General features: G+C 40.3%; 1 pseudogene; it reads left to right on the plus strand.

Annotated features, from left to right (window-relative positions):
- Positions 1-20,121: 20,121 nt before the first annotated feature.
- Positions 20,122-20,734, plus strand: LOC119949865 (annotated as a pseudogene).
- Positions 20,735-21,344: the final 610 nt, after the last annotated feature.

Below are 21,344 nucleotides of genomic sequence, written 5' to 3' on the forward strand. Positions count from 1 at the left end.
AGGCATGGTGAGGAGATTAGCGGCAGAGGAGCGGAGGGTGCGAGCTGGGCTGTAGAAGGAGAGAAGGGAGGTGAGGTAGGAGGGAGCGAGGTGATGGAGAGCCTTGAAGCCGAGGGTGAGGAGTTTTTGCCTGATGCATAGGTTGATTGGTAGCCACTGGAGATTTTTGAGGAAAGGTATCATGTAGTACTTGGAAGAGTTCATTGGAGAGCTACAAAAAAATAGAAAAAGGTGGGAAATCAAATTAATGAGGAAAGGTTATAATAAACTTTAAAGGTGAAAGCTGAGGGATGAAGGATCTACATTGAGAGAACAAGAGGCAATGAAACTAAACTACAGAGAAAGGATTTATGTTAGATAGTAAGAACAATTTTGCCATGGTGAGAGTTTGAGCAGTGGTCAATGCTACGAAAATAAGTTATGGAATCTTCTCTGAAAATATTCAGAAATAAAGGTCAGAGTCTTATGTGTTTGGGATGGTTTAAGTGAGGTCCTGTCTGAATGTAGAGTGATGGAATAGATAGACCCTTGAAATTCCTTGCTTCTATAGAAATACACCTAGTGTCTCAGTAGATTCTTAAGTGCTATTCTGATTAAAATGAATGTTATCTTGTTGGTTTCCCTTCTTCCTTCTGGATACTAGTCCAGGACTTGAAGTTTTAACCATCGTTTTTTTAAAGTTCAGTTAGTCATATGGACTAGCATATGACTAAATCATATGGGCCAACCACACACGTACATTTTTATAGCTGTCCTTTGGATTTGAAGATGACTTCCCAGATGGTGAGATTTTTATTCATGGGTGCAAGTTTGGCTTATATTCCTAGTGAGAGACAGACAATTCCTTCCACATCATATACCTATAAAAATTTCCCCTTTCTGCACTTCACATTTGTTATCTTCTGTGCCCAGCCCCAGTTTTCAACTATGCTCTTTGTGTTACCATTTTCTCAAAGCCTCTGCTATAAAGAGTCACTCCATTTCTAACTGCTGTACACCAGACTGGATCTCATGTCCTACTCCTCCCAACTGTATAACTGTAAAACCCATTGCTATATAACATTGTGGTTTTGCTCTTTTGTCTTTAAAATGTTGCTTCTGTTCACCCTTTTAGGGTTACCTCATTTCAACTCTATAGAACAGTTTTTTGGGCATGCTGCAGCTGACCATACTCCTTATGTCCCATCATAGCTGTGACTGCACCAAGTTTGCTTCTATTATGATGGGCTTAACATGTTCGAGGATTACATTATTTGTGAGCCTGACTTGAGATGTGATGTCAACTTTGGAGCGTGGGTGGCATTGATTGAACTAATCTGAAAGCCAAATTTATGGTGTTTGGGGTAGGTCCATTTCTCTCTAGTCTGAGGCTATGAGGCTGGATCCTGCAATTGCCCAAGAGGCCTTCAGTTTGCTCTGAATTCATATGCATTGTTGGCACTTCATTCTGACTTTAAGACTCTCAAAAGACAAACTAGGCTTCCTGATTGTTTCCTATGATTTTGTCTATCCATGAATTTTGGACAGTGCAGAATTTAGTGACAGCATTCAGCAATGTATTGCTGATGAAAGTCCTAAAATTGGCTTTCAAATGTAAGCTGGTTTATAACCTTGATCGTCTTTAAATTATTTGCTGGTCAGAAGTGCTTTGTTGGTTGTGAAAAGTGGATCATAAGTGTCTATACATCATCTTGTGTACATGATTTCATAGCATAGTACTTAAGCTGTACAAATGATTCAAGAAATTTTAATGATGCTTCTGGCCTGTTGAGTTGGTACTGCATTGATCCATGTATTACTCTTCATATATTGTGAGCCCCACGTGGGACAACCTGATCACCTTGTAACCTCCCCAGTGCTTAGAACAGTGCTTTGCACATAGTAAGCGCTTAATAAATGCCATTATTATTATTATTATTATTACTGGTTTGTTTTGCTAGGCATGGCCTTGTGTTTTTTCAGCCTTGGTGTTCCAGTGAGTGTTGCCAGTGGTCTTTAGCTTGATCTGTAGTCCACAGTGTAGGCATTAACAAACATCCCTTTCTCCCTTTTATCAGGGTTATGAGAATCTGCACTTTGCAGATCCTCAGGACAGATATCAGCTCTACAAAAACTCCTTTTGTATTCCTGCAAAACTTTTCTTTTCTTTTAAAGATCTAATGTAGGAAGTGAAGTGGTAGAAGAAAAAATTCAATTGTTCTGTAGTGATGCAACCATTTGTACTTTTGTCCTTTGGTTTTTTTTTTCCTCTAACACTCCAGACATTGAAAGCCTTTTTGAAGTATTCCTATCAGATGCAATCAGCTTCCTCTTTCTTTTCTGGATGCTTAGCAAGTGGACACTGTTAATGTGTTGTTATACCTGATCCACATTACCCTAGGTACCTTTAACAGAAAGTGTCCCTCTTGATCTTCTTCTCTTCTCAGTTTATGCTTAGTCTTTGGACTCACTCATCCACTCACATGATTTTATTTTCCATTTCTAGGTAGATGACTACATCTCAAATGTGGATCTCTCAACTGCTCTCTAAACTTGTACTTTCCTTTTATGTAATTTGTTACACATGTACCTTATGCCTTGGGCTGTACTAAACACAGGTAGATGCAAGCTAATCAGTCCTTATCCCACTTGGGGTTCACATTAATCTCCATTTTACAGATGAGGGAATTGACAGAGAAGTAAGTGACTTGCCCAAGGTCACACAGAAGAGAAGTGGCAGAACTGGGATTAGAACCCAGGTCCTGCTGACTCCCAGACTTGTGCTCTATCCACTAGGCCATGCTGTTTCTCTGATTTCATCCTGATTTAGGTACTTCAGCACATCATTCATCCACCAACACCTAAAACTTAAACTTATGCAAAACTCTCCCAAGCGTTTAGTACAGAGCGCTGCACACTGTAAGCACTCAATAACTATCATTGATTAATTCAACTTATATTCCTTCCCCAAATCTTTCTCATTACTTTCTCATCACTGTAGCAACATCATCATCCCAAGATTTAGCTCTTCTCCATTCTTAGTCACTCCTTGGGAGAAACCCTAATTAATGTCTAACTGAATCATTGTAACAGCCTCCTTATTTATCTCGTTACCTGCAGCCACTTCCATTTCCATATGTGTGTGTGTGTATGTATATATATATGTATGTATATAAATAAAATAATTATGGTATTTGTTAAGCACTTTGTGCCAGGCAAGTGTTGATATGAATATAAGCAAATTAGGTTGGACACAGTCCCTGTCCCATGTGGCACTCACAGTCTCAATCCCCAGCATACAGATGAGTTTACTGAGGCACAGAGAAGTGAAGTGACTTGAGCAAAGTCACACAGCAGACAAGTGGTGGAGCCAGGATTAGAACCCACGACCTTCTGACTCCCAGGCATGTGCTCTATCCACTATACCATTATGTTTCTCTTAAAAAAAAAAGTAAGTTTATATGTATATATAAAACCACTTATTGTCTCTCACAAAGGACAATAATAATAATAATAATGATGGCATTTGTGAAGCACTTATTTTGTGCCAAGCACTGTTCTAAGTACTAGGTGGTATAAAAGGTAATTACGTTGTCTCACATGGGGCTCACAGTCCTAATTCCCATTTTACAGATAAGGTAACTGAAGCCCAGAGAAGGTAAGTGACTTGCCCAAAGTCACGCAGCTGACAAGTGGTGGAGCCAGGATTAGAACCCATGACCTCTGACTCCCAAGCCCATGCTCTTTCCACTGAGCCATGTTGCTTCTCTAACAGGACACGAGATCCTGTTGATTGACTTGAAGGTTCCCTATCAGATGACTCCTTCACACTTAGCTTCTCTTTTTTCCTGCTACACCCCAGATCACGTTCTTCACTCCTTCCAGACAAATCTCTTAACCATTCTCAACTCCCCCAGTTCTATCTACCATTCAGGCTATTCCCCAATCGGAAACACTCTCCCCACAGTCAACTTTCCCAGACCACATCTCTCCTCTCTTATAAAGGCCTACTGAAAATTCACCTTGCCAAACCATACACTTTGATTAATATTCCTACGATCTGATTATGAATCCTATACTATACATTTATGCTATACATATATATATGTACAGTGCCTGGAACAAAGTAAGCACTTAACAAATCTATTATTATCATTATATATACTTGTCTGGGTTTTTTAATGTAATTTTACTCCATTTTATTGTATTTGTTAATCACTTACTATGTGCTAGACACTTTACTGAGTGCTGGGGTAGATACAAGCTAATCAGGTTGGATATAGTCCATGCCCCACATGGGGTTCAAAGTCTTAATCCCCATTTTACAGATGAGGTAACTGAGGCACAGAAAAGGTCACATAGGCAAGTGGCAGATCAGGATTAAAACTCAACTCCTTCTGACTCACAGGCCCATGCTCTTTCCACTTGGCCTTGCTGCCAGTGACCCAGCATTTGAATATACCCTGATAATAGGGACTAGGCTTAATACTACCTTTGTAAATTCCAAGTGTTTAGCACAGTCCTTTTCATGTCGTATAAACTTCATAAATATTACCTTTAATAATGAAAATATGGCTTCTAAAAGTCTACCTCCTGCATGAGGTAATTCCTGATTTATCCTCCCCACAACCTTCTCCCTGACACCAATCCTTCAACCACCTTATTGGTTCTATGGTCTTATTTGTTCAAATATTTATTATTCAGGTATCCACCAATGCATTTTCATTTAAATCTACTTTAGTGATCTTCTAAGTATTAGAGTTTCAGCTCCCTGTCCTATCCATTAGCTGTAAGCACCTCGAGGGTAGGCATTTTCCTTTATACTTTATAGGCATTTTTCCTTATACCTTATACATTTCCTTGCCCACACAAGCTTACGGTCTAGAGGAAAAGGAACGTGTCTACCAACTCTGTTATACTGTACTCTCCCAAACACTTAGTACAGTCCTCTGCACACAGTGAGCACTCAATAAATATGCATGAGTGATTGTGATTACTACTTCTGAATGTCCTCAAGCACTTGCACAATGCTCCACTCAAACAATACTGTTGGCTAATGATGTACCTTTTTTTCCTCAGTCCTAGGGTGCCTAACTGGTCATTAAAAGGCTTGAAGTGAAGTTGCAGTAAATACAGAAGTACAATTTTTCTCTTTAAAAACAATACTAACTACTGTACAAATGAACAGGATAGTCCATTTAATGCTTGCATCTATTAGTGTTACAAAAACAACTCCTATTCTACTTAAAATACTATGTTATCATTGGAAAAATATTGCATCAAATTCTACTTGGAAAGACATGTTATATCATTACCTGTAAATAATTATGATCATGGCTATATCTGAGATTATTTTAGGAAAATTAAATTGGGCAAGTAAGCACTCTCATCACTGTTACATTAGCAACAATAGTAAGGGGCAAGAACTTCACAAATATAAATATTAGTTATAATTCATACCACAAGCTAATTTTTCCTTCAAAATATGCAGTTTGATCCAAATTTCTGAAATAAAATGACACCAAGAATGTTTAATAACCTAGCACAAATCAGTGAATTTTTTTGTCTTCCCCTCCCCCTTGGGGAAACATATAGTTTCTTCATACAATTGTCTGTGCTAAGAACAGCTTCTCTATCTTTTTCTCTTTGTTTCATATAGACTAGTCTGTAACAAAAATAGATTACAACAAGTTCTCTGAGTTAAGTTTGACAATAATAACAGGCCCTATGCTTTTGTACTTTCCTCTCTATTTGCTTTTCTTACTGAAATCAAGGGAAATAGAATGAAATGAGGAGATATGCTGCTGGAAAAATATGAAAAAAGCAAAGGTTAGGTAGTTGATCGCTAAGAACAATGAGTTGTTATATGGATATTATCACCCACCTCTAGGATATGTCCTCCCTCCCTACCCCAATTCTATCCTTAAAAATAAGCTGAGAAACAATACCAGAGGTACATCATTAACTAGATGATTGGCTTTAGGGAAAAAAAATGCATCTTTCAGGAGAAAAGGTCTCAGAGGAGTTAAAGAAATGTTTAATTAGATATGTGGGAGAAAAGACGTAAAGGTTGAACTACCTACACAAGTCAACTTTTGTTTTAGAAATCTAATGAAAAGTTGGTGTATTTAATATGCCTTATTCTTCTTTTCTAGGGATTTTTATTAGATGTACTTAGTGACACTGCTAACTCTGAAATATTGGTCTAAATTTCAGAACTTAGAAATCAGCTTACTTGTAAATGGGTGACATAGATGACAGTGGGTAATGGCAGTAAAGCTATGACAAGAGTAGTGGCAGCCCTGGTGGTAAGACCACTAGAGATAGTTGAAAAGAGTTGACCCAAGGGAAATTTAAGGCTATAGAGTGGAGAATTTGCTTGGCCTGGTGGAAAGAATGTGGGCCTGGGAATCAGATGACCTGGGTTCTAATCTTGGGTCTGTCAAATGTATGCTGTGTGACCTTAAGCAAATTACTGAACTTCTCTGTGTCTCAGGCATTCTGTTCTCTCTCCTACTTAGACTGTTAGATCCATGTGGAATAGGGACTGTGTCCAACCTAAGTCACTTGTATCCACCCAACCACTTAGATCACTAAGTGCTTAACAAAGATAATAAAAAAGTGGTGAGAGACTAGGCTGTAAGGGGTCCAGCTGTATTGGATTTCATATAAATTGTCATAATAATGTCTCCTTGGCCCTCTTGGGCTAGGTAAGATCCTTGAAAGCAATGCCCATGGCTTTTACTTCTGATGTACTCTCTCAGGTACTTATTATGGTGCTCTACCCATGGTAGACACTCAATAAATGTCCTTGAGAGTTTCAACATAATCATCAATGGTATTTATTGAGCACATACTTTGTGAAGAGCACCGTACTGAACACTTAGGAGGATATAATACAACGGAGTAGACAGGTTCCTGCCCACAGTGAGCTTACAGCCTAGAGGGAGGAGGCAGGCATTAATAGAAATAAATTATTTATAATATGAAATTTAAAGATAGGCAAATAAGTGCTGTGGGTTTGAGGGTAGGATGAATATCAAATGTTCAAATGCTCAAATCTCTTAGTCGAGGGGGTCTCAAGGCACCCATCCTTCTGACAGGCAGAAATTGTGGGATCCTAGGCAGGACAGCCTGCACTTGACCTGCCAATGTGGAGGGCAAATTAGAGAGAAGAAGAAAAAAAAAAAAAAAAGGTGAAACTAGCCTGTGAGGGGTCCAGCTGGACTCCAAGGTTGAAAGCACGAGAGACAGAGATGATGGCGATAGTGTGTGTCAAGGGTGATGGAAAGTGAGGAAGGGTTTAGAAGAAAAAAATGAGTTCCATTTGATACATGTTTAAATTTATCTTTAAATTTTTAGTGAATCAGCCTGAAAAAGATGTCCTAGAGAGACAAGAAAGCTGGTGAGAGGTCAAGGCTTCGTGTAAATTTGGAAGTCATTGCTCTAAGTGGTAATTGAAACCAGTTGAGGGATGAGATGGCCAAGTAAAGCAATAGGAATTGAGAAGAGCAGAAAACCCAGAGCTGAGCCCTGAATGTTAAAGGGTGAAGCAAGAATGAGGAAAAGAGAAATGAAGAGTGATTAGAGAGCTTAAAAAGAGTATCGTGTCCCTGAAACCAAAGCTGGAAAGAATTTCAAAGAGGAGAGAGATCAAGGAAGATTAGAATGGTGAGGGAAATATCAGTGGTCTTTAATGTATAATTGGGCGTGGGGGTGGGGGGAGTATTCTAGTAAAGGGATCAAAAAGAGAAAAAGAGCAGTCAACTTTTCTATTGCAGTTAACAGCACTGTCCTCCCTGTTTCTGTGCCTTGGTATCAACTCTTTTCTGTCTTTCAACTTTCATATTGAAGTCTGTTGCTAAATCCTGCTCTCTTTTTTTCTCCACAACATTTCCCAGATTCTCCCCTTCTTTTGCACCCATATGGCAACCACCCTCTTATGGTCTCTTTTAATATCCCAACTAGACTACTGAATCAATCTCCTCTCTAGTCTCCTGTCTTCAGTATCTACACAGTCTGTAGCCCAGATCATCTTTCTGAAATGTTGTTAAATTTAGACTTCTCCACTCCTCAAAAACTGACAGTTACATTTTTCTCTGCATCTAGCAGAAACTCCTGAACACTGACTTCAAGTCTCTATCAGCTCTCTTTCTCAGACATATCAGCTCTGTTCACCTGCTATACTGCAGCCTACACTCTTTGCTCCTTCCAAGCTAACCTTCTTACTGTGCCTCACTTTCAATTCTCCCGCCTCTACTCCCTTGCCCACACCCTTCTTCTTGCCTGGGACTCAATTCACCCTTTGACTCCAACAGACCTCAAATTTCCCTGTATCTAAGCCCTTCTGACTTATCCTTTAGGAGGCTTTCCCCGATTCATCTCTCATCTTCCCTGTTTATATTCACCAACAGCCACTTCAGCACTTCTGTACTACCTGAATACTTGGGAACTCACAACCACCATATAATTAATGTACATAGTTTGCCTAATAATAACAACGCTGGTATTTAAGTGCTTAGTATGTGCCAGGCACTGTACCAAGCACTGGGGTAGATACAAGGTAATTGGGTTGGACAACAGTCCCTGTCCCACATTGGGCTCACAGTCTTAATCCCCATTTTACAGATGAGTTAACTGAGGCACAGAGAAGTGAAGTGACTTGCCCAAGATCATACAGCAGACAAGTGGCAGAGCTGGGATTAGAATCCAGGTCCTTCTTTCTTCCAGTGCTCTATCCACTAGACCAAGCTGCTTCTTTGCCTGCTGTGTGACCTTGTGTTACCTCCACTTACCTACTTGGTGATCTTGTGTTACCACCACTTACCTGCCATGTGACCTTGGGCAAGTAACTAAACTTCTCTCTGCCTCAGTTCTGTAATCTTCAAAATAGGGATTCGATCAATGTGAATTTTACCTCCTTCTTGGACTATGAGCCTCATGCAGGACCTGATTATTGTGTATCTGCCCTAGCACTTAGTACTGTGCTTGGCACACAGTAAACACTTAACAAATACCACAATTATTATTATTGTAGCTTACATACCCTGTTGCTTAAGCACTAGCTTCACCTAGAATTCACCTTTCCTTCTTCTTTCTATCTCTGAATTATTTTAGGGTCTATCATCCTACCTAGATTGTAAACTCATTTAGGGGAGGGATCATGTCTGACTTAATTTTACTCTTCCCACAGTGCTATGCAAATAGTAGATGTTCAGTAAACACTATTCACTGAGGCTCTGTCCATAGTCAGTGCTCAATAAATACCGTTGATTGATTAATCTCCTTCTTTCCATGTCATATCAATCCAACTAAATGCCCATAGCATTTCTGTTGATGCACCTATCCTTATGTACATCACTAGTGAATTTTAATTTATATTCAATTTATCCTGCCATACTGGTGCTATCAATTGTAGCATTATTTTACCTGTTCTCACTATTTGTAAATAATTTGTGTCTTTCTGATTTGCTGATCAGATTATAAATTTGAGTTCAGGGACCTTATCTTCTACTTTCATTGTATTCCCCCAAGTGTTTAATACAATACTCTCTGCACTGCTAGTGCTCAATAAATGTGATTGATGAATTGATTAAAAGAGAGGAATTGTGATAGTAGTTATATTCCACCCTACTGAGGAATTTAGACATGAACAGGAAAGGGTTAAAAAGGTCACTGGCCATGGATTATAAAGTAAACAAGGGGGACAATCAAGAAAGAGAATGTGGTAGCATGGACAATATTACCATTTTCGAAGTCTTGTGATATAAAACATGACCAGAAAATGACAGTTAATTTCTGCTCTGAGTTAATTTGCATCTATGTGTTTATGCCCATACAGAGATTAATTATGATTCACATTCATAGCAGAACAGCACTGAAAACAAGAGTGCCAGGGAGAAGCCTGCATGGGTAAAGATCCTTTGGTTTCCTTAGTCTTTCCTGAAATATGACATTTGGCTGTTCCAATTCAAAAAAAATAAAGGTGAAGAAGTGAAATAATGGAGGATCACAGTGTGACTGCTAAATTGCATGAATAATAATTTCTGTACACTGCTGCCATATCTGCCTTCCTAATCATCCAATTGGGCAAAATGATGCAGTACTCAGAATGTGTTCAGAAATCAGCCCTTTGAAATTTTCCTTGTTCAGCCCTCCCACATGGGGTTAGTGAAAAATCACTCTACAGAAGTGATCTTCAAAAGGTCAAAAAAATTATACAAGAATTCTTGAAGGCACTTTAAAGCAGTCTCTTAAAGTGGGAGACATGTATTTAAGGTGAGTTTGACTGAGTTTTGCTGTGTTCTACCAAACCTTTCAGACAGGGGTATTTTCAGACAAGATAATGACACATAAAGACAGGGGACAAAATACCTACTTATCTTCCTCTGTTACTGACTTATCTGTCGAGAGATCACTTGCAGGATTGGGACCATAGGCATCTAAGGAGCACGTCTGTTTAACTAGTTTTGTACAGCTTGCAGCAAGGGGTGAGGTACCTTTTAACTGTTTGATGAGAATTAGGATACAGCCGTGGCTGTCTTCCATCCCCCTACTGCCCTAAAGGGCTGCAGAAGTAAGGGGCAGAGTATTGGAGGTACACTTGCATCCTAAAGATTCTAGCCTATTCCTAGCTCTCACCTACCCCACATCCACTCATCCTTCTTAGCCCTCTCTAGAGGAAATCTCCTGTCTGCTGTGGAAATCCATTCCCTCCATCAGCTCCTCTGACTCCACCCCTTCACAACTTATAAAAACATTTGTGCCTATTCTTCTTCTCTTCAACTGCCATCTTCAACTGCTCACTCTCTGATGGCTCCTTCCTCTCTGTCCTCAAAAATGACCTGGTCTCCCCTTTCTTAAAAATTCTTCTCTGGACCCCACTCTACCATTCAAGTATTGCCCCCATCTCCCTCCTCTGATTCCTCTCCAAATGTCTCAGATGGGTTGTTCACATCCACTGCCTCCATGAGACCTTCCTTCCTCTAGATTGTAAGTTCGTTATGGGCAGGGAACATGTCTAACAACTCTGTTATATTGGACTCTCCCAAGCACTTAGTACAGTGCTCTGCACAAAGTGCTCAATAAATACAACTGATTAATAGATGAATCTCTCATTTCACACCCTGTGTCAAATGCTTCAACACCCAAACACTTGGGTAACTCACTCTGCTATAACATTTATGTACATATCTTCGTTGTGGGCAGGAAATATGTCTGTTATATTGTTACAGTGTACTCTCCCAAGCACTTAGTACAGTGCTCTGTACCCAGTAAGCATGCAATAAATATGACTGATATCTTTATATTCTATGTCTGTCTTGTCTTAGTGTTTTGTTTCATCTCTCCCTATATCTCTGTAAACAGACCCTTCTCCTCCTTTTTTTTTTAATTTTTAGATTTTTGAGCCCCCCAAGGGACAAGGACCATGTCTAATTTCCATGTGTGTATTCTTTCCCAGTGTTTAGTACAGTGCTCTGTGCACAGCAAAGTAAATAACTACTATTACTACTACTACTCTTCATGGCCAAGAACTGTTGGCCTTCAAACTTCCAACTGCCTGCTGATATTCTTCACATATAGTGGTCCATCTAAGCACTGTTGATAATGATTTTCTGTCATACCTATGTATATCTTGCAGTTCCCATTAAGGCTTAATCAGCTTATTTAGGCTTCACCAATGGAAACCATTTAATAGCAGTCCCTCTTGGATGGGATATGAGATTGGGAATAAAAAATAATCAAAATTTATTGTCATCTCGAAGATGATCAGGGGAAAATGAGTTTATTGATATTTTGAAAATTAAAATGCATCTTTCTCAATGGAGGCCTCCTAATACAGCACAAGAGGGCAGTATTACGTTAAATTAGACTATGTAAAGATGTATTAGGGTAATTGCCTTAGAGGGCTGATTAGATTAATCATGGTTTTGGAAATGAGGTCACTGTGCCAGGGGCAAAGGGAGAAATGAGCTTCCGTCACTGAAGTGAATAATGGAAGAATTGAGCTTCTATTTCTTTCAACTATTAATCAATGGGCCACATTTCGAGTCAAATTCTAAATGGTTCTTATAAAGAAAAGCTTCTTCAGGGTTGCCTACTTAAGAATATTTTTTAGAGACTCCTTAAATTTTTAGTAGTAGTGCATGTTTTGGCTACCATTTGTTATCTCTCAAAGTGAAGCCTAGGAAAAAAGTAATTTAAAGAAGGTTGGGGAATGGTAAAGTTTAAAAGGTAAAAACCTAGAGGATATTTTCTGTGACTGCCTCTCTTCAATACATACTTAATATTTGCTTGAAAATAACAGAGGTCTACATATGCAAAGTGAAGTGGAGACTTGATAATTGTCCAGGTAATTTAATAATAATAACAATAATAATAATGGCATTTATTAAGAGCTTACTATGTGCAAAGCACTGTTCTAAGCACTGGGGAGATTACAAGGTGATCAGGTTGTCCCACGGTGGGGCTCACAGTCTTAATCCCCATTTTACAGATGAGGGAACTGAGGCCCAGAGAAGTGAAGTGACTTGCCCAAAGTCATACAGCTGACAAGCGACAGAGTGGGAATTTGAACCCATGACCTCTGACTCCAAAGCTCGAGTTCCTTTCCACTGAGCCACGCGGCTTCACACACGCGAAGAACAGGGGACGCAGGGAGCAGGGGAGCGCATGCGCGGAGAAACGGCAATGCATGTACGAGGACCCGGGAGCACATGCGCGAAGAACGGGAAACGCAGGGAGCAGGGGAGTGCATGCGCGAAGAACGGGAAACGCAGGGAGCAGGAGAGGACTATATAGATAGTCCAATGGTGTAACTCAAGAAAAATAATCCACTTCGGAGCCTGAACTTTCAGATTGATTGTCAACATGGAGCAATTTAACTGTGTAATGGTCAGCTTTCCACTTCACCCTGGAGTATAGTAATTTTGATTGCTAGTTTGACTGAATTAATTATTCAGTTGCCCCTTGTCTGAATCCGTTATCTGACTTAGATTATATACTCCTGCAGGTTTCCATACCTGTCACATCTCCTATTATAACCCAACCCACACACACTTAAGTCCTCACCATACCTATTTCATCTGTCTCACCACCGTCTCCTTGACCATATCCTCCCCCTCATCTGAAACTTCATGTTCAACTCCTAAACAAGTAAATCCCTTGTAAGCCCTTTGTCAATCTATCAGTTGTATTTATTAGCATTTACTGTGTGCAGAGCACTGTGCTAAGCACTTGGGAGAGTACAAAAAACAGAATTGGGAGATGCATTCGCTACCCAATCTAGAGAAGACTGACATATAAATAAATGTTATGGATACATGCAAAAGTACAGTGAGGATGAATAGGTGCAAATCCATCTTCAAGGGTGATGTAGAAGCGGAGGGAGAAGAGGAAATGAGGGCTTAATTGGGAAAGCCCTTTGGAGGAAGTGTGATTTTATTAAGACTTTGAAGGTGGGGAGAGTCTGATATAAAGGGGGGAGACTTCCAGTCCTGAGGCAGGATGTGAGCAAGGGGTCAGCGGCTAGATAGATGAGATCAAGGTATAGTGAATAGATTGGTATTAGAAGAGCAAAATGTACAGGTTGGGTTGTAGTAGGAAACCAAGGAAGTAAGGTAGAAAGGGCCAAGCTTATTGAATGCTTTGAAGCCAATGGTAAGGAGTTTCTCTGTGATGTAAGCTCATTATAGGCAGGGACGAGTCTGCTAATTCTGTTGCATTGTACTCTCCCAAGTGGTTAGTAAGTGCTCAATAAATATGATTAATTGAATGATGTGGAGGTGGATGGGGAAAGCTTGTTGTGGGCAGGGAACATGTCTATCAATTCTAAGTATTTTCATGCCACAAGTGCTTAGTACAGTACTCTGCACATAGTAAGTGCTCCATAACTACCACTGATGATGATGATGATAGTATTTTTAGAAAAAATGATCCAGGCAGCAGAGTGAAGTATGGCAACTATTAGAGAATAGGCTTAGAAACAATCAAGATATGTTGGGTAGAGACGAGAAATAGAAACAAAAATCAAACCAGATACTTTGGGTAGCAAATGCAACAGTACAGGAAGGGGCAATGTTTTTGTGTATGTGACACTGAACAGGTTGTTAGTAATTTATCAATCCCTGTCAGTAGAAATCTCATTACTAGCATCACATTCTAGACTGTGAGCCCATTGTTGGGTAGGGATTGTCTCTATCTGTTGCCAAATTGTACTTTCCAAGTGTTTAGGACAGTGCTCTGCACACAGTAAAGCACTCAATAAATACGATTGAATGAATTAATCTTTGCATTAGAATGACAGCTGTGTGTGTGTGGGGAGGTGTATATTTCTATTAATTGAGAACATTTAAAATCTCAGCTGTTTCAGCACTACTATTGAGTACACTAATATAAAAAAAGAAAGTAATTATAAAATAGATATGAAATGTATAATAAAATCAACCCATTTTAAAAATTCCCTCTTAATCACTTTAATATTGCAGTCTTAAAAGCAATGTGTGTTTATAATCACCATCACCTTATACACTCTAAACTCACTAGCACTGCATTGGAAAAAAAAAGCACCCAAAGCAACAAAATGGCTTAATGTTAACTTTCTGGAGAACATAGATGCTGTATGGCAACACCACAGCAACTCTACTGGAGCAAAGAACACCAGCTACAAGTATTGATTTGAAAAAGAACTTGGCACTCCTCCTCTATATTAGCCTACCGGGCAACCACCAAGACCTTGGCATATAGACAAAAGGTACATTTGTGGAAGAGCCAGTGTTTGGGGGGGTCTGCCTTCAGTAATTCATTATCCCTTATTTTTCTAAGAAATCATTGTCTGGGGGAGTTTAGGGCTCTTAATGGAAATTTTGCTCCCCTGGACAAATCACTCAAATCTTTTATGCTTCTATTTTGTTGTAAAACACATAGGCCTCAGTAATTTCTGTATGCCAAACAACAGGTGTCACTTTCCACAACAATTGGAAATTTTTGAGTTAATGCTAATGATTTTGGAAGCCTCAGAAAGATACTCCATATATAAGAGCTTAGACTGACAGCAGTCCAAAAGTAGCGTTTCTTAGTAATTGCTATTTATTTCACTCTGATTCGGAAAAGTGGGCCAAATTTGGAAGGGAGAAGAAAGCGGGAAAGACAGATTAACTGAGATGGAGACAAGATAAATGCACAACTCACACACACCCACAAGCCCTGTGTGTGTCTGTTTCTCTCTCTCTCTCTCTCTCTCTCTCTCTCTCTCTCTCTCTCTCTCTCTCTCTCTCTCATTCTCACACATAATTCCATAAGTGTTGGAATAAGTATGGCCTAGAGAAAAGATCACTGAACTGGGAGCCAGAAGACCAAGGTTCTAATTCTAGTTTTGCCACTGGCCTGCTGTATGGCCTTCGACAAGTCACTTGACATTTTTGTGCCTCAGTTTCTTCATCTGTAGATTGAGGATAAGATCCCTACCTGATATTTGTATGTTTTAGAGTGTGAATTCCAAGTGGGGCAGGAACTGTGTAAGATTCGATGATCTTGTATCTACCCCCGACATTTAGATCAGTGCTTGGCATATAGTTATGGAGTAACCCTTCAAGAACAACAGACAAGCATCAATGTTACACGTCAGGACAAAGAATGCAAAAGAATTGCAGAAGACTACAAGTGAGTAGGTGGGCATGCTAATATTTTTTTATGTGAGGGACCCATTTTTGGCCAAGGAAAGCAAGACATAGTGCCAATACTGTGTAGTAGCACCATGCCCCAGCAGGCGGTTGTCTTGGTAGCTGCTGAAATCTCGCTTTAGCCAGCTATTTTTTCCAGATTCTTGCTGGGCTTGTCCTTCTCATGGAATGCCATGGATGGCATAATTCCAGAACATCCCATCGGGCTGTCATGAGAAGAAGCATGGCCTAGTGGATCCAGCATGGACCTGGGTTCTAATCGTGGCTCTACCACTTGTCTGCTGTGTGACCTTGGGCAAATCACTTAACTTCTCTGTGTCTCAATTACCTTATCTGTAAAATGGGGATTAAGACTGTGAGCCCCATGTGGAAAATGGACTGTGTCCACCTGATTAACTTGTTTCTACCCCAGTGCTTAACAGATACCATGAAAAAAAAAGTGAACACCCTTGGAAGAATTCTCAAGGTGAATATGAATAATATCCTGGTTGGAAAGCATTTCATTTCTCTGCATTGTTGTTTCTTGTAAAAAAAAAAAGTACCCAAATGGAAGCAGTGAAAAAAGGGACACTTTCATCTAATGGCTGGGGAAAAAGCTACTTGGTAGGTGGTAGCTGAATTGTCAGATGTGTTTCTGAGCCAAACGTTGTGCATAAGTCATTGGTGGAGTGGGCAAAGAGAAGCAATAACTAAAGAAAAACAGTCATGCACTTTTGGGGGCGGGGGGAAAGGAACAGTAATTATTATAGATCACAAGAAAATGAATAGTAAAAAACAATCAATTGTATCGAGTGCTTAATGTTTGCAGAGCACTGTATTAAGCACTGGGGAGAGTACAATGTAACAGCGTTGGTAGACATGTCCCCCCTACCCAAAATGAGTTTACAGTCTAGAGGGGGAGACCAACGTTAATATACATAAATAAATTACAAAACAATTATTTGTTATAAGAACAACTTTTGATGGATTACAAGACCTGCAATGTCAATCAATCGTATTTACTGAGTGTGTACTGTGTGCAGAGCACTGTACTAAGTGCTTGGGACAGTACAATACAACAGAATTAGCAGACATGTTCCCTGCCCATAACAAGCTTACAGTCAAAATGCCACTGGAAAGTACAAACTCAATAAACCTTTCTATTAGAGGCACTGCCATTCTGAGAGGTGAACGTTCTTTCTAATTTTATTAATTGAATGGAAAATTGTGCACATAATAAAATTCCTTAAAATTACACACTTTTCAAGATCAGGGACTAAATCAAGTGCATCTTTTGGGAAGCAGAATGGCCTAGTGGAAGGAGAACGGTCCTGGAGGTCAGAGGACCTGGATTCTAATCCCAGCTATACCACTTGTCTGCTGTGTGACTTTAAGCAAGTCATTTAACTTCTCTGAGTCTTTTTCATCATCTGTAAAATGGGGATTAAATCCTGCTCCCTACTATTTAGACTGGAAACCCCATAATAATATAATTTTGGTATTTAAGTGCTTACTATATGCCAAGCACGATACAAAGTGCTGGGGTAGATACAAAATAATCGGGTCCCACATATGGGGCTTACATTCTAAGTAGGAGGGAGCAGATGAGGGAACAGAGGCACAGAGAAGTTAGGTGACTTGTCCAAGGTCATACAGCATAAATTTGGTGGACATGGGATTAGAAGCCAGGTTCTCATGCTTTTTCCCCTAGGCCAAGCTGCTTCCCATGTGGAACAAGGACTGTGTCTGACCTGATTAGCTTGTATCTTCCCCAGCACTTAGTATGGCGTTCGGCACATAGTAAACAATACATTCTACAATTATTATCATCATTATCCTTTTAACTCTCAAATTATCTGAGTGCTCTGCATACTGAGGATTCTCAATAAATACCACTGACCCATGCACTACCCAAAGCAAATAAATTAGGTTATCGTCCATTATGAATAAAAAGGAAATAAAATTGAGCAGTTTAGCTGTATCAAAGTGCAGCAAATAAGAACTGAGACAGCAATCTTGGGATGATAGAGCTGAGCTTTTGACTGGATTCAACCTTACTTGTGTTTTTTTTGGATAATTACTGTTCTTAGGACATTGTAGGCAGGTAAATTTGGTGATAGTGCCAAGAGCCCATCATTCTGCTGTAAAAGAGTCTAAGCTCTCTCCCTTTCCTAAATTACTTGAGGTAGTTCTACTGGCTTCCCTTTTAAGAGGGACCTGGTCTTTTGATTAGATGGCATAAAATAGGGAGGCCTCTCTTCTTGGGGAGGATCTGGCTTCATGGGCAGCTGGGTGACCGGTTGTCTGGTTTTGGAGATGCAGCATGGTTTAGCAGATAGAGCACTGGTCTGGGAGTCAGAAAGTCATGAGTTTTAATCCTGGCTTTGCCATTTGTCTGCTGTGTGACCTTGGGCAAGTCACTTTGCTTCTCTGTGCCTCAGTTCCCTCAGCAGGAAAATGGGGATTGAGACTGTGAGACCCATGTGGCACAGGGACTGCATCCAACCTGATGAGCTTGTATCTATTCCAATGCTTAGTACAGTACCTGGCACATAGTAAGCACTTAACAAATACCCCAATTATAAATACACTGGACTGGCCAGTTTCCAGCTGGCCTGTCCCCTCCCTGGTTCCAATATGGATACTTTTTCTATCCATTTTGAAATTTTCAATGCTGACTCTCCCTCCCCCATGACTCCTTCCAGTGAGTTCTGTGGCTTGGATGCAGCATCAGATTTCATAATGACCTGGGGAGGAAACACTAAGACTCTGGAGCAAGTAAGGGATTCAGGTGGTTTCCCCTGAGAAATCTGCATACTTCTGGAAAACGGCAGCTGTGACATCATCCCATGAAACTGTGTGCTCAGCATAAAGCTGGTGACATCTTATTGTCCCATACACATGAGAGACCATCTGTAACCATTCTATGGGTAGCTACTCTATAACCAAGAAAACCTTTTTATCAGAAATTTCCTTTCTGGGTAGTGGGGCGGTTAGTTCTGCTAATAGGAAGACTTACTAATAGATCTCTGGATTAGTTCATCCTTCTCTTCTCCAAATGCCGTAGAGTCATTGCCAACCCACAACAAGTCTATGGACATACCCTCTTCAGATGTCCCATTTTTTAGTTCATCCTTACCTGCTATAATTCTGGCCTTTCTTCTACACAACAACATTATTTCTCCCTCATTAACTCTTATGCCCACTGTCTCCACCAATTATCAAGCAATCAATCCATCATATTTATTGAGCTCTTACTGTTTGTAGAGCATGATACAAAGTGCTTGGGAGATTACAGTATAATAGAGTTGGTAGACCCATTCCTGGTCTACAAAAGAATGTATCCAGAACTTTAACTCTCTTATGAAGCACCCAGTCCCTATAGTACCCCCTGCTACCCCAACCCTCTGGCCCTGACAAACTTGCACACTAATTTGACAAAACCGAAGCCATTAGGTTTGAGCTCCCCAGTTTTCCCCTCAAGTCCCCAGCTCTCAGCCACCCAACCCTGCATTCACTTTCTCGTCCTTCCCAACCAGATCTCCCATCTGGCTAAGGTAGTGTACCAGACTTGCAGTCAGAAATCTTGGTTGTATTTCCTGCTCTGTCATTATCGTTCATTGAACATAGGATAAATCACTTCACATTTCTCTAACATAAATTCTAGCCCTAGAAATGATGATTTTGCCACTTTCGTGTCTCTCAGAGCTGGGAAGTAATGTTTGTCAAGTATTTTGTTTTTGTCTCCCTCCCCATGTCCTGCTGGAAAGAGTTCCAAAGGGAACACCTCAAAAGGCTTGGAGCATAGTGACATGCTGTGCCTCATTGCCTCAGATAATCATTTTCTGGAAAAGATCATTATTTCACCTAACAGCATAGGTTGCCAATTATCCCTAAATATGGTTACTCTTTTGTGGTGAGTAGTAGTTGATTCTTATTAAGATTGTTCCCTTACAAATATTTATATTATGATGCATAGCCACAAATATAGTGATTGGTAAATAAATTGATACATAACTAGGCTGCTAAACCTTATTTCTGTGCCTTTGGAGAACCTTCAATCCTCAAGTTTGAGTAATCCTATATTTGTCGGCTGCCTGTTTTGTTTGACCACAATGTTTTAGTATAGGTTGTTTCTTAATGTTAAATGAGCTTTGATGAAGTACACATAATGCACTTGGCTTGCCCAATCTCCCTTTGCTAAACATCATGAACTAACATGTGGCACATTAGTGTGATAATAAGTTCAGTTCAGTGTGGGTGACAACTTTGGTTCTAAAGCCATCTGATAATAGGCCTGAAGTTTTCAATTGAACTTGAGGCAGGGAGAATCAATCAATCAATCATATTGAGTGCTTACTGTGTCCAGGACACTGTACTGAGCACTTGAAAGAGTACAATGCAACAGTATAACAGAGTTGGTAGACACATTCCCTGCCCACAATGAGCCTACAGTCTAGAGGGGGAGACCAACATTAATATACATTATACACAGTTCAGCATTATAAATGAAAATGCCACCAACGAGAGGTATGCGCTTATGCAACAACTTCTCGGAGCCAGTATGGTTTTTCCATCAACATTTTTTGGAATTTGCCCTCGACTCATGATGACTCGCTATGCACTGAATGGACCTACTCTGCAAATGGTCATTACAAAGGTCCTGCCCATTCCTCTTCTGGCTTTCTTCAGTGTGTTCAACGTGGTGGTCTGCAGAAGCCCAGAGTACCAATATGGCATCGAAGTAATGGATGATGGCAGCATCATTGGCGTGTCCCGGCAAGCTGGAGCTAAGGCAGTAAAAGAAACAGCCCTATCCAGAGGGTTCCTGTTTGGGGTGTCGGCTCTCGTTCCAAGCGCCCTGACCTCTCTATTGGAAAGGACCAGTTTTATGCTCCAAAATCCATGGTTTCTGGTGATCCTGAAGCTAAATTTGACTGTAGTAGTAATGGGACTGATGGTGCCCATTTCATTTAGTCTCTTTTCCCCAACAGGGCGGATACACCATGTTGACCTTGAAGAAGAAATTCAGGCTTCCACCGAAGAACCAGAACTTTTTTTATAATAGAGGACTTAAGAGAACAGCTTCAACCTGAGGGTGGCTTCTGATCTTAATACAAATCAGCACAGTTTTCCGATTAAGGTCTGAGGCCGTCGCGCCTGTGGGAATCATTAGGGATTTTTCCAATTAGGATAGATAGCAATAATACAATGATGAAAGTAAGCTTCAAGGTTATCTGCTTGCATGGTAGTTCCTTTAGCCTACTATGTTTTTGGCAAACTCATTTTCTATTGTCCTTCCCAAGCGCTTAGTACAGTGCTCTGCACACAGTAAGCGCTCAATAAATACGATTGAATGAATGAATGAATATAAATAAATTACGGATATGGACATAAGTGATTGTGGGTCTGAGAGGTGCAGGGGCAGATAAAGGGAGCAAGTCAGGATGAGGCAGAAGGGAGTGGGAGAAGAGGAAATGAGGCCTTAGTCAGGGAAGGCCTCCTGAAGGAGATGTGCCTTCAATAAGACTTTGTCGGTGGGGAGAATAATTGTCTGTCAGATATGAAGAGAGAGGGTGTTCCAGGCCAGAGGCAGAATGTGGGTGAGAGGTCAGCGGTGAGATAGGCAAAATTGTGGTACAGTGAGTAGATGGGCATAAGAACAGTGAAGTGTGCAGCCTGGGTTGAAGTAGGAAAGCAGCAAGG

The sequence above is a fragment of the Tachyglossus aculeatus genome, chromosome X1 (genome assembly GCF_015852505.1).
Source record: "Tachyglossus aculeatus isolate mTacAcu1 chromosome X1, mTacAcu1.pri, whole genome shotgun sequence".
Taxonomy (NCBI): Eukaryota; Metazoa; Chordata; class Mammalia; order Monotremata; family Tachyglossidae; genus Tachyglossus; species Tachyglossus aculeatus.